Source organism: Aquarana catesbeiana, linkage group LG01 (assembly GCF_042186555.1).
Source record: "Aquarana catesbeiana isolate 2022-GZ linkage group LG01, ASM4218655v1, whole genome shotgun sequence".
NCBI lineage: Eukaryota > Metazoa > Chordata > Amphibia > Anura > Ranidae > Aquarana > Aquarana catesbeiana.
In genome coordinates this window covers 610,003,002-610,017,876 of record NC_133324.1, presented here as the reverse complement: position 1 = coordinate 610,017,876, position 14,875 = coordinate 610,003,002, and positions in this window count along the sequence as shown.

The window sequence follows — 14,875 nt, the reverse complement described above, 5'->3', positions numbered from 1 at the left end:
GTTACCAAAAATTTGGGGACACCACAAAAAAAAGCCTCTGGCACTCTGCCTGAATTTAAATCAAAAATAACATTTCCAAACATTTTAGGGGGTGTTTGGGGTAAAGCACTACTATGGAGCTGATAAAATACATTGTTAAGTGACTACATGAGGTGAATATAGGGCCAGGAAAGACCATGCTGGGGAGGTTAGTGAAGGGCAAATATGTATGAAGGACATAAAATAATAATTACCTAAAAATCCAGCATGCATGAGAACAAAGGGGACATTCACAGCACATTACAATCATGGTAATTAGGGAATGAGGGAAGAAATACAATATATTATCAAACATTCAATACAATAAAATGTGATATAAAAGGATAAAAATCTTACCTTCATATACTCCTTCTGCAGGACCTGTATGATGGCAGAACAGGTCTCTGGGATAATGATCCCCAGAGCCTGGGGGGAGATGCCTGTCGAGAACTTCAAGTCCTGCAGGCTTCTCCCTGTGGCCAAATACCGCAAGGTAGCGACCAACCTCTGCTCCGGAGTGATTGCTTGCCTCATGCAGGTATCCTGCCTGCTAATATAGGGGGTCAGCGAAGCCAACAAACGGTGAAACACGGGGTCCGTCATCCTGAGAAAGTTCCTGAAATCATCAGGATTATTCTCACGGATCTCACGGAGCAAAGGCATATGACAGAACTGGTCACGCTGAAGCAACCAATTCTTGGTCCATGAACTCCTCCCCACCCTGTTCATGGACTGGACTTGTGTCAAGGTCAGGACCCCAACACCAAGCCCCCGCATAGCACGAACTCTACGAGGAATACGCATACAAAACATGGCTAGAAAACGGTCGGCTGCTCAGAACGAAGTAACAGAACGCACTGAAGAACAGCAAGGCCTGTGAAGAGCGACCTGAAAAACAGCAACGAGCAGGCATGATCACACAGAAAACTCCGATACGAACTGACTGCACGCACTGAAGAGCAGATACAAACCCACAAGCACAAACTGAACGGCAGAAAACGATCTGAAGGCCACGAGTCTGAAAAAGCGCGAATCGTCTCTCACCAAACTTTTACTAACACGAGATTAGCAAAAGGAGCCCAAAGGGTGCCGCGCTTGGTCCTGAACCGGCCTTTTCTAGTCTCGTCGTACGTGGTGTACGTCACCGCGTTCTTGGCGATCGGAAATTCCGACAACTTTGTGCGACCGTGTGTAGGCAAAACAAGTTTGAGCCAACATCTGTCGGAAAAAATCCTAGGATTTTGTTGTCGGAATGTCCGAACAAAGTCCGACCGTGTGTACCGGGCATTAGTGTAGTGTGTCCTCTGCACAGTGTGCACCTAAAGCTACCTGAAGACAACTGCTGTTGTTCTGATCCTATTATTACCACAAGCAGACAGCTGCAGTATTTACAGTTAGTGTAGTGTGTCCTCTGCACAGTGTGCACCTAAAGCTACCTGAAGAAAATTGGTGGTGTTCTTCTGATCCTATCAGTAGCACAGGCAGGCAGCTGCAATATTTACAGTTAGTGTAGTGCGTCCTTTGCACAGTGTGCACCTAAAGCTACCTGAAGAAAATTGGTGGTGTTCTTCTGATCCTATTAGTAGCACAGGCAGGCAGCTGCAGTATTTACAGTTAGTGTAGTGCGTCCTCTGCACAGTGTGCACCTAAAGCTACCTGAAGACAATTGCTGTTCTGATCCTTTTAATACCACAGGTAGGCAGCTACAGTATTTACAGTTAGTGTACTGTGTCTTCTGCACAGTGTACACCTAAAGCTACCTGAAAAAAATTGGTGGTGTTCTTCTGATCCTATTTGTACCACAGGCAGGCAGCTACAGTATTTACAGTTAGTGTACTGTGTCCTCTGCACAGTGTGTACCTAAAGCTACCTGAAGAATATTGCTGGTGTTCTTCTGATCCTATTAGTACCACAGGCAGGCAGCTGCAGTATTTACAGTTAGTGTAGTGCGTCCTCTGCACAGTGTGCACCTAAAGCTACCTGAAGACAATTGCTGGTGTTCTCATACTAATAATACTACAGGCAGGCAGTTGATTCTGCTAGCTGCAGTATCAGTATATATATACATCCCAGCTTTGTGCAGCTACATCTCACTGCAGGCCATTAGTATGTCTGGAAGGCCAACAAGGAGAGGCAGACAGTCACAAGCCTATAAATGAGGGCAAGCAGGCTCTATGTCTAGAGGCAACAGTGCTGGTTGTGGAGATGGTGCATCCTCATCAGCACGTGGCTGTGGGACATGCTTGTCCTTTTTTTCGGCAGCTGGCCGTGTTGAGCCGCAACATGCGGAAGACTTGGTAGAGTGGATGACCAAGCCGTCCTCATCCTCCTCATCCTCTCTCACCCAGGCTCAGGGTACTTTGTCTGGCAAAGCAGCTGCCAATGCGGCCTCTTCCCTCGGCTCAATGACATCAGTCACTCCTTCCCTAGCCCCTCCATGTCCTCCTGAGGAGTCCCCCAAACTGTTTGACCACAGTGTTGGGTACATGCTCCAAGAGGACGCCCAGCGTTTTGAAGGCTCTGATGATGGTGCCCAGCTAGAGGAAGGCAGAAACATGAGCCCAGAGAGAGGGGGTGCCCAAGAAGGACAGCAATCTGGCAGTCATGTTCCCCCAGCTGCAGCATACTGCCAGGTTTGCTCCAGTGATGAGGAGGGAGGGGATGATGAGGTCACTGACTCCACGTGGGTGCCTGATAGGAGAGAGGAGGAGGAGGAGGCACATCTCCAATGAGGCAGGATGCCCTCCAGGGGCCAGCTTAATGGCAGCACACCGACTGCATCACACCGCAGAGCTCTGCATGGGCAGGGCACTGCTGTCTCTGCGCGTTATTCCAAAAGTTCTTTGGTGTGGGCCTTTTTTGAGACGATTGCATCAGATCCCAACGCTGCTATTTGCAACATATGTCTCAAGCGTATCTCGCGTGGCCAAAACATCACCCGCTTGGGCACCACATGCTTGACCAGACATATGTCGACCTGCCATGCAGTTCGTTGGCAAGCGTACCTAAAAGACCCACACCAAAGAACAAAGCGGACCTCTCCTTGCTACTCATCAGCTGGGATCTCCAACCCCACTATACCCTCAGTCCTCTCTGAAACCTGTACTGAGAACAATGAAGGTGTAGAATTAGATGTGTCACAGCCAAGTACTTGCGGGCGATCTGCTATTGGTCAACCGACCTCAGATTGTACCAGGCAAATTTCCCTGCCCCAGCTGCTGCACCGCTGAAAGAAGTTCGTTCCCAGCCATCCACATGCCCAGCGGTTGAATGCTAGCTTGGCTAAATTGCTAGCACTTCAACTGCTGCCTTTTCAGTTGGTAGACTCTGCCTCCTTCCATGAGTTTGTGGAATGTGCGGTTCCTCAGTGGCAGGTCCCCAAAGGCCACTTTTTCTCACGGAAGGCGATTCCGGCTCTCTACCGGCATGTGGAAGGCAATGTCTTGGCCTCGCTGGACAGGGCGGTCAGCGGTAAGGTGCATATTACCGCTGACTCATGGTCCAGCAGGCATGGACAGGGACGTTACCTATCTTTCACCGCACACTGGGTGACTCTTCTGGCAGCTGGGAAGGATGCAGGACAGGGTGCAGTAGTGTTGGAGGTTGTTCCGCCACCACGCCTCCAAAATTCTATTAGTGGTGATTCTGCCACACCTCTCTCCTCCACCTTCTCCTCTTCTTCTTCCTCCATGGCCTCTTCCTGTGTGGATTTGTCCTCGGAACCAGTGGTGCTCTGTAGGCGTTCAAGGGGCTACGCAAGCACGCAGGCAAAAAGATGCCATGCGGTGCTTGAGCTGGTGTGCTTGGGGGACAGGAGCCACACTGGGGCAGAGATTCTGTCATCTCTGCAGGGGCAGGTTCAGAGGTGGTTGATGCCACGCCAGCTTAAGCCAGATATGGTGGTTTGCGACAATGGCACCAACCTCCTCTCCGCCCTCCGACAGGGACAACTGACCCATGTGCCCTGTTTGGCTCACGTCCTTAACTTGGTGGTGCAGCAGTTCTTGGGCTGGTACCCGGGATTACAGAATGTCCTGAGGCAGGTCAGGAAAGTCTGTGTGCATTTTTGCAGGTCATATAATGCCAGTGCTCAGCTGGCTGACCACCAAAAGGAATTTAACCTGCCCAAGAACCGCCTAATCTGTGACATGCCCACCAGGTGGAACTCAACGTTGGCCATGCTGCAGCAGCTGGACACGCAGCAGAGGGTCATCAATGAGTACCTATGCGACTATGAAACCAGGACAGGGTCAGGGGACCTTGTTTTTTTTTCCCCATGCCAGTGGGCTATGATCAGGGATGCATGCACTGTCCTGTCACCATTTGAGGAGGCCACGAGGATGGTGAGCAGTGACAGTGCATGCATCAGTGACACTGTCCCTCTTGTCCACCTGTTGGAGCACACGCTGCGTAGAATAATGGACAGGGCACTTGAGGCAGAACAGAGGGAGGAAGAGGACTTCCATACCTCTCAAAGCCCCCTTTATCCAGACAGTGTTCCTGCGTGCCCGCCAATCACACAGGAAGAGGAAAAGGAGGAGGAGGAGTGTGTCAGCATGGAGGTGGAGCCTGGCACTCAGCATCACCAGCAGTCTTCAAGGAATCATTTACAGTCCAAAGAGACCCATGGACTTGTATGTAGCTGGGAGGAGGTGGCTGCGGATCATGTCATCCTTAGTGACCCAGAGGACTCTGGACCGAATGCCTCACTGCAAGCCTACACTGCATGGCCTCCCTGATCCTGCAAAGCATGCGGAAGGACCCTCATATTCATGGTATCAAGGGGAGGGATGATTACTGGCTGGCAACCCTCCTTGATCCACGTTACAAAGGGTAAGGTTGCGGACCTTATCTTGCTGTCGCAAAGGGAGCAGAGGATGAAACATCTTCGGGAGGCCTTGCAGAAAGGTTTGTGACGAGCCTGGGAGGTTACAATTTCCTGGTCCTCCTGGACAACATGTTGCTGAGGCTTCGGTCAGTCACAGAAGGAGTGGTGGAGAAGGTGGCCGTCTGACCGATGCGTTGACAATTTTTTAGTCCACAACCCCAAGGTCTGATCGGTTCCAGCAACCTACGCCAGCGTCTGATTCACATGGTGCAGGATTACCTAGGGGCAAGATCAGACTTGGACACCTTTCCCACTGAAAATCCTCTGGGTTACTGGGTCTTGAGGATGGATCACTGGCCAGAGCTTGCACAGTATGCAATTGAGCTACTGGCCTGTCCTGCATCCAGCGTTCTTTTGGAATGCACATTCAGTGCTGCTGGAGGCTTTGTAACCGATCACAGGGTGCGCCTGTCCACCGAATACTAGCTCATTATGCCTTTGTCTTGCAGTTTTTGTTTTTTTTGTAGGATTTTTTTACAACCACATTAAGATCATCCAGCAATCTCTGGCCACAGCCACTGTCCTTAAATATGGCATTTGACGCCAGGTGTGCGTGAATGTGTGTCAGTGGGCACAGAAATTTGCCTGCACACATTCCCATGCAAAAGAGCACGGCCATGTACAGTGGGTATAGAAAAGATTCACCCCCCCCCCCCCCCTTTAAAATCACATTTTGTTGCTTTGCAGCTTGAAATGAAGACAGACACAGTTTTTGTTTTATTCAGGCAAATTTACTAGTGCAACTTATAACATCCAAGTGAAAGCTATAACACCAACATTTCAGAAAAAAAATCAAAAACAGAATCACTGGGTTGGTAAAAGGATCACCCCCTTATGTCAGTATTTTGTTGAACCACATTTTGCTTTAATTACAGCCTTTAGTCCATTGGGATATAGCTCTACTAACTTTGCACATCTAGACTTTGCAACATTTGCCCACTCTTCTTTGCAGAACTGCTCAGTTCAGTTAAGTTTGATGGTGACCGTTTGTGGACTGCAGTCTTCAAGTCTTTCCACAGATTTTCAACGGGGTTTAAGTCTGGGCTCTGACTAGGCCATGCAAGGACATTTACTTTCTTCTCCTTCAACCACTGTGGTTCATTTTTGCTGTGCGTTTTGGGTCATTGTCATGTTGGAAGGTAAACCTTCCTCCCATTGACAACTTTTTTGCAGAGGGCAGCAGATTTTCCTCAATAATTTGACGGTATTTTGCCCCATCCATTACTACATGCATGCTTTACTGTAGGAATGGTGTTATTTGGATAGTGAGCTGTATTGGAATTCCACCAGGCATATCGTTTAGTGTTGAGGCCAAATAATAACATTTTTGTTTCATCTGACCATAACACCTTTTTCCATGTGGCCTCAGAATCTTTAAAGAAGAAGTAAACTCATAAGAAATATTCACAGTAATCATATGGCCACTATGTATAGCATTTATAGCATTTATAAACTCACCAGGATAAGAATTAGCATTCTAGAATCTTTCTTACTGTTTCTGGAACGTAGTTTCTTTTTTATCTGTTCCTGCCTAAGCCGGCGCCATATTTGCGGTTGCCTTCCGATTCCAGCCTCATCTGTACTTCCGCCCTTTCCTCTCTGTCAAAGCCAGAATCTCGTGCATAATCAGTAAGACTAAAATTGAATTATTTGGCCTTAAAGTGTTTAAGTCAAACATGAAAATCACTGGCAGACCCTCTATTAGAGCTATGCATAGCACACTGTATAAGTCTTTTATAAAAACGAGGCTTATAAATATCGTTTTAGAATGATCTTCAGGTCGGTCACGTGACTTGCGGACGCTATACAGCTCCGATACATGACTTCTGCAGAAGCGGCCGAGATCTCCCTCTGACGTCAGCCGGGGAGATCACATGGCCGCTCAGCCCCTCCTGCAATAGCCCTGTAAACCGGTCGAGAGTCACGTGACCAGCATGAAGATCGCTCTAAAAAGATATTTGCATGCCTCGTTTTTGTAAGACTTATACAGTGTGCTATATCTATCTGTAATAGAGGGGCTAGCAGTGATTGTTTCTAATTTTTTATTTTTAAGAATAGCGGCGGGGGGGGGGCAGAGACACAGACACGGAGCTGACAGGCAGGGAGGAGGGGGTGATGGGGAGAGGAGAGCAGGACTGCGGATGGCGGAGGGATGTACACTGACCACGGTGGTCAGGGCTCAGCAGTCCTGATTATCGTGGTCAGCGCAGAGAGGAGGATACAGGAAGTTGCAGGTTCAGACAGGTTTTTTTACCTTCTAGAGAGGGGCAGATTACACAGCATAAGTATTGTGCTGTTAAATCTGCTTTAAGGGACCAGAATCTCTATTTTTTTTTCTTTGGGTTAACAAACTCTTTAACACCAAACGATATGTCAGTAAAGCTTCACTTTGCAAAGAATTCCCAACCACATGCAAGGAAAAAAAATGCATTTTTTCATTGCACTGAATGGTATGATGGAAGTCAGCAGAGCTTCTGCTAATTTACTATGCTCTGGAACAACTGCCCTTTGTAAAGTACACAGTCGATTTGCCTTTAGTAAATCAACCCCAATGACTCCAAAAAACTGCAAATATGTCAGTTAATAGAAACAGCTTTGAGAAATGGTTGTTATTTACATTGTTATTACAGTGTGCTTTAAATTGTCCCTAATTATCCTTTAGCATTAGTACAGGCAATACAGTTATTCAAGATAAGCTTACCAATAATTATATAAATCTACATTTTTTGTACTAGATGTTGGCACAAGGAATCAAATGAAGCAGGTAGTCACTGGCCAAAGGTCTCTACAAGATAATCAAGTTTTTTTATTGTTGGTAATGGCAGCTGTTTGGGCTATTATCAACTCATTATTTCCTTGTTAGTCTTATATAGATTTATGGGTTCATAGCGTCCGCATTTCTGTGACGAAACCCTGCAACTGCATGCCACAACTTGAGAGTAGAAGATTTAGGCTGGGTTCACACATATACGATGCGATAACCAGCGGGATTCCTGTGTGGGTTCTCACATCGCATGTCACTCGCAGGCAGTTCACACTGCCCTCTACGAACCGCTGCGGGTGTCAACAGAGTTAATGACACCCCCAGATCGATTCACAGATCGCAGTGCGAACTGTCAGATGGTACAGGAATCGGATTGGGTGGGTGTGAACACCCACGCGATCCAATTCCAGTGTGGACCAAAAAAAAGGGTCCTGCACCATTTTGGTGCAAAAGCAATGCGATTTCAGCCATACAGTTTGTACGGCTCAATTTGCATCGCACAGACATCGCATGTGATCTGCACAGCAATGCGGTGCGAATCACATGCGATGTCAGTCATCGCACAAGTGTGAACCCAGCCTTAAGTCTTTTGCTTTAATGTATCTCTGTAATAAGGCTAACTATCCACAGGCATACCAGTGTCCTGTGGATCAGAGCTGTGTTCCTTAAAGCCCAGTACCGGAACTCTTGTTCTGGCACTCATCTCCACTAATGGTTCTTGCAGAGCAGTTCTGGGGAAGATTGCCACCTCAAGCCCTTATCCAGCTCAGGGGGGGCTTCCATGGTGATGGAGGAAGCGCGGAGAGCGCCTGTCCACATCCAGGAAGTGTAGCGTCACTTCTCCTGCTGTGTGTGGCACCTCACTATTATCTATGCGATAGGTAAGGTGGAGACTAGAGGAAGAGAGCAGGGACCTCACTCCAAGTAGAAGGTTGATTTACTAAAGGCAAATAGACTGCAGCTGCTCCAGAGCTTAGTAAATGAGGAGGAGCTCTAATGACTTCTATCATCCATTCATATGCAAGAAAAAATGCTGTTTGTTTTTTTAAATTTTCCTTGCACGTGATTTGATAGTCTTTGCAAAATGAAGGTTTACTAAGCTCTGGAGCAACTGTCCTTGAATAGTGCAACTGCATTTATACACAGTTTATGTGCCTTTAATTAATCAACCCCAATATGTAAGTCTGACACACAAAATATTCAGTACCTCATACTGTACCCTGAGCAGTATATTCCTTATTCCACGTTGCCTCATTATGTACTCTGCGCTGTGCATTCCTTATTCCACATCGGCTCGTTCTGTAGTCTGTGCTGTACAATCCTTATTCCACACCACCTATTTCTGTACTCTGCACTGTGCATTCCTTATTCCACACCGCTTCATTCTGTACTCGGTGTTGTACATCCCTTATTCCACATGATTAAATGTAGGCAAAACGGTCATGAATGGCTTCCATTAAGCTCCTGCTTACTGGGCACTTATACCCCCTTTCTGACCAGGCCAATCTTTAGCTTTCAGTGCTGTCGTACTTTAACCGCTTGCCGACCAGCCGCCACAGTTGTACTGCGGCAACATGGCTCGGTTGCGCGAATCACCGTCATGTTACGTCGCTTCCTGATTTGGCCACTAGGGGCGCGCACCCCCTGCTTGCCCATGGAGCTGATGCGAGTGCCCGGCGGTCGCGATCACTGCCGGGCTCCCGCGTTCACTCGGGGCACACTGAGAACCGGGATCTGTGTGTGTAAACAGTTTCTGGTTCTCTGAGGGGAGAACAGACAGATTAGACAGACAGTCTATTCATACAGCGTATGAACAGCGATCTGTCATCTCCCCTACACAGTCCCCTCCCCCCTTCAGTTAGAACACACACTAGGGAACACAATTAAGCCCCTGATCGCCCCCTAGTGTTAAACCCGCCCCTGCCAGTGACATTTTTACAGTAATCAATGCATTTTTATAGCACTGATCGCTGCATAAATGCCAATGGTCCCAAAAATGTGTCAAAATTGTCCGACGTGTCCGTCATAATGTCGCAGTCCCGATAAAAATCGCAGATTGCCACCATTACTAGTAAAAAAAAAAATTAATAATAAAAATGCCATAAAACTATCCCCTATTTTGTAGACGCTATAACTATTGCGCAAACCAATCAATATGCGCTTATTGCGATTTTCTTTACCAAAAATATTTAGAAGAATACATATCGGCTTAAACTGAGGAAAAAAAATGTTTTTTTATATATTTTTGGGGGATATTTATTATAGCAAAAAATAAAAAATATTGCGTTTTTTTCAAAATTGTCGCACTTTTTTTGTTTATAGCGCAAAAAATAAAAAACGCAGAAGTGATCATACCACCAAAAGAAAGCTCTATTTGTGGGAAAAAAAGGACGTCAATTTTGTTTGGGTACAACGTCGCACGACCACACAATTGTCAGTTAAAGCGACAAAGTGCCAAATCGCAAAAAGTGCTCTGGTCAGAAAGGGGGTAAAAACTTCTAGGGCTGAAACGGTTAAATTACAATTGCGCGGTCATGCAACACTACCCACTACCCATATGAAAGAAAGAGCTTTCTTTTGGTGGTATTTAATCACCACTGGGTTTTTTTATTTTTTGCTAAACAAACAAAAAAAGATGGAAAATTTGGAAAAAAATAAACTTTTCTTAGTTTCTGTTATAAAATTCAGCAAATAACTAATTTATCTCCTTCACTGATGTGCGCTGATGAAGCTACACTGATAGGCGGCACTAATGGGCACTGATAGGCGGCACTGATGAGGAGGGACTGATGGGCAGCACTGATGGGCACTGTCGGGCAGCACTGATGAGCACTGGTGGGCACTGATGGGCAGCATTGATGGGCAGCATTAATGGCATTGATTGGCACTGATGGGGCTGCACTGATCATCAGAGCACTGATGATCAGTGCCCTGATTATCTAAGTGCATGTCCCCTATCAGGATTGCCAATTACCAGCTCTCCTCTTCTCACAATGTGACAGTGCGTGAGGAAAGTACTGCCTTTAACCGGAAATTCTGTTTACACTGTGATCAGCTGTGATTGGACACAGCTAATCATGTGGTAAAGGGCCGCTGTGATTAGCCCTTTACCACAATCTGTGATCAGCTGTGTCTGAGGAATACAGCGATCACAGAGCGTGCCGAATGCATGGTTCCGGGAAGAACGAGAGAGCCGCACTGTAATCGTGTTTCGGCTATAGCGTGGTAAAGAAGTGGTTAATGACAGCTTGCTTACTATTATGATTCTGTAATTGCCCCACAGCTACCACATGGTACCTGGGCCAATCACAGCACCCTGTACCATGTGATTAGCTGTAGCCAATCACAGCATCACAATAGTAAGCAAGCTGTCATGAATGAAAGCCACTCATGAATGGTAAAACTATTGCTTCTAACAGTGATCATTACTGTTAAGCAAAAACAGTGTAAAAAAAATCCCTGATCACCCCCCAGTGTAGTACAGTGTCACTATGTTGACACGAAACCACTCTGATAACAGTATGTAAAAAAAAATCTTACAAAAAGAAAAACATGTTTACAAAATTAAATAAAAAAATATTTATTTTTTTGTTTTGTTTACATACAGCAACCAGTCAGTATTGCTGATCAACGCCACACCAGTCATATTATGACGCTGTACTTCACTGGTGACAGTATGTTTGTTTCTGACTGCTGCCCCTCCTGGTCCTGCTTCTAGCTCCTACTCTGGTACCAAGCTGCTTCTGCATCCTGTTCTGAGGACTGCGACTACCAGCTCCACCCACTTGAAGAGTGAACATCACCAGCCAGCTACTCTGGCACTCGTACCACTCCTTACCCTCTTATTGTCTGTCTCCATTTCAAGGTGGGTTGGGCGGGAGGTGCAAGAAAGGCCTCCACAACATTCAAGTCTTCAACAGATATGTGCTAATGCTTTACTGAAGAACTTTTAATTTAAAGGAGAGCTAAAGTCATAGCATACACTTCCATTTTATATCATATATTATATTATCAGCATTGTAACATATGTAACAAAGAAAAATATTCTCTCTCTCTCTCTCTCTCTCTCTCTCTCTCCCCCCCCCCTCACATTTTTGTAAATATTTTATTCTATCTTTTCACGTGTCAACACTGAAGAAATTACACTTTGCTACAATGTATAGTAGTGAGTGTACAGCTTGTATAACAGTGTAAATCTGTTTTCCCCTCAAAAAAACTCAACACACAGCCATTCATGTCTAAACTGCTGCCAAAAAAAGTGAGTACACCTCTAAGTGAAAATGTCCAAATTGAGCCAAAAGTATCAATATTTTGTGTGGCCACCATTATTTTCTGGCACTGCCTTTGGACATGGAGTTCACCAGAGCTTCACAGGTTGCCACTGGAGTCCTCTTCCACTCCTCCATGACAACATCACAGAGCTGGTGGATGTTAGAGACCTTGTGCTCCTCCATCTTCCGTTTGAGGATGCCCCACAGATGCTCAATAGGGTTAAGGTCTGAAGACATGCTTGGCCAGTCCATCACCTTTACCCTCAGCTTTTTTAGCAAGGCAGTAGTCGTCTTGGAGGTGTGTTTGGGGTCGTTATCATGTTGGAATACTGCCCTGCTGCCCAGTCTCCGAAGGGAGGGGATCATGCTCTGCTTCAGTATATCACAGTACATGTTGGCAATCATGGTTTCCTCAATGAACTGTAGCTCCCCAGGTCCGGGAGGACTCATGCAGCCCCAGACTATGACACTCCCATCACCATGTTTGACTGTAGGCAAGACACACTTCTTTGTACTCCTCACCTGGTTGCCACCACACACGCTTGACACCATCTGAACCAAATAAGTTTATCTTGGTCTCATCAGACCACAGGACATGGTTCCAGTAATCCATGTCCTTAGTCTGCTTGTCTTCAGCAAACTGTTTTCGGGCTTTCTTGTGCATCATCTTTAGAAGAGGCTTCCTTCTGGGACGACAGCCATGCAAAACAATTTGATGCAGTGTGCGGCGTATCGTTTGAGCACTGACAAACTGACCCCCAATCCCTTCAACCTCTGCAGCAATGCTGGCAGCACTCATACGTCTATTTCCCAAAGACAACCTCTGGGTATGATGCTGAGCACGTGCACTCAACTTCTTTGGTCGACCATGGCAAGGCCTGTTCTGAGTGGAACCTGTCCTGTTAAACCGCTGTATGGTCCTGCTGCAGCTCAGTTTCAGGGTCTTTGCAATCCTCTTATAGCCTAGGCCATCTTTATGTAGAGCAACATTTTTTTTTCAGATCCTTAGAGAGTTCTTTGCCATGAGGTGCCATGTTGAACTTCCAATGACCAGCATGAGCGAGTGAGAATGATAACACCAAATTTAACACACCTGCTCCCCATTCACACCTGAGACCTTGTAACACTAATGAGTCCCATGACACTGGGGAGGGAAAATGGCTAATTGGGCCCAATTTGGACATTTTCGCTTAGGGGGGTACTCACTTTTGTTGCCAGCGGTTTAGACATTAATGACTGTGTGTTGAGTTATTTTGAGGAGACAGCAAATTTACAGTTATACAAGCTGTACACTCACTACTTTACATTGTAGCAAAGTGTCATTTCTTCAGTGTTGTCACATGAAAGGATATAATAAAATATTTACAAAAATGTGAGGGGTGTACTCACTTTTGTGAGATACTGTGTATATATATATATATATATATATATATATATATATATATATATATATATATATATATATATAATATATATTAGGGTTTTTTTTGCTCCCCACATTGCTTGGGGATATTGTTCTTGGAGAACACTGTTTGGCCAGAATGACCTTCACCTGCGTGTACTGGTTTTGTTTCCATTTTGAAAAATAATAAAGAGTTTATTAAAAAAAAAAGTATGATTTTACATTTTTACCCTACAAACCCTTTAAAGGGAATAAGCTACAGCGCAGAATACTTAAAACATACTGTACATTGGCAATCCTGATAGGGATTCACAAGGGCTACCTTATGCCCACCCCTATATTCTGCATAAAGCAGACTACAGTCCATGTAGGCAGACAGTGATGCTGTGCCATCACATACATACTAACTGAACCTTCTGTTGGCTACCTCACTAAGAAAACAGCCCCCATATTTACTCTTTACTAGACACTAACAAGGGATCATTGGGCCTTATGCACACAGACGGCTTTGCCCATCAGCATCAAATCCCGGCATTTTTGGGCACATGTTCAGCATCTAGCCCCACTTCCAGCATTCTGACAAGATCTATGATGGGTTGAAATATTTGGGGGCTGGATGCTGTAGCCAGCAGTACTCATGTTTAGCATGTTTGCAGCCATATGGATTCAATGATGGGTGCCCCAAATGCAGGAATTCTGCAGAATCCACCAATCTCTGCCTTCCAGGCAACCGGAAACGCTTTGATGATGATGACCCAAACCACCCTTTCTGGCTTCTTTAGCTGCAGGCACCACGGAGCAATTCATCCATTAAAGCAGAACTAAACTTAATGGTTAGTTCCATTTAAACACTCCCCCTCCAAAAGAAAACAAATGTATGATCCTCCACATTGAAGAACTACCCTTTGAAAACACAGGTTTGTAATATATTTTGTCTATGAAATCATGCAAACCTTTTTTTTTCTTGACTCATTCAAAGAAAATTTAATTACCCTTCTCGCAAAGCTTTATCTTTGTCGTCAGACATAGCAACTGATAAACTGAAACAGTCACATGGTAATTATGGTTATTGTGCACAATGTTCCATCATTGTACAATAGCTCTAAACAGCAGATGCTTTCCTTCCACATCAGTGACCTCTGCCTTGTCAGGCAGTACTGCCTGAGAAACCATTAACACTTTCATGCTTATTGTATAGAATTGGTGTTTCCCATTCCCCTCCCACGGTGAGCTGCTTGTTTTCTGTGCACATTACTGGCTTTCCCACTGCCATCTTAGCATCAGTGACTGGGTGGCATTCCACCCTCTGCTAGCTGAACTGCAGTACAGGCTCATCTCAGCACGTCAGACATCACCGAAGGGGCCAATACAAATTATTTTCAAGGCTCAGTCCACCTTTTGCAAAAATTCGGCAACACTGATCTAATATAATCAATGTGCATTTACTAACTTTTTGCATTGAAGTCTGAAGAGCATTGCATTCACCATCAGTGCATCGTGGGTGCAATTCATAAGCTCTTTAAGGCTCGATT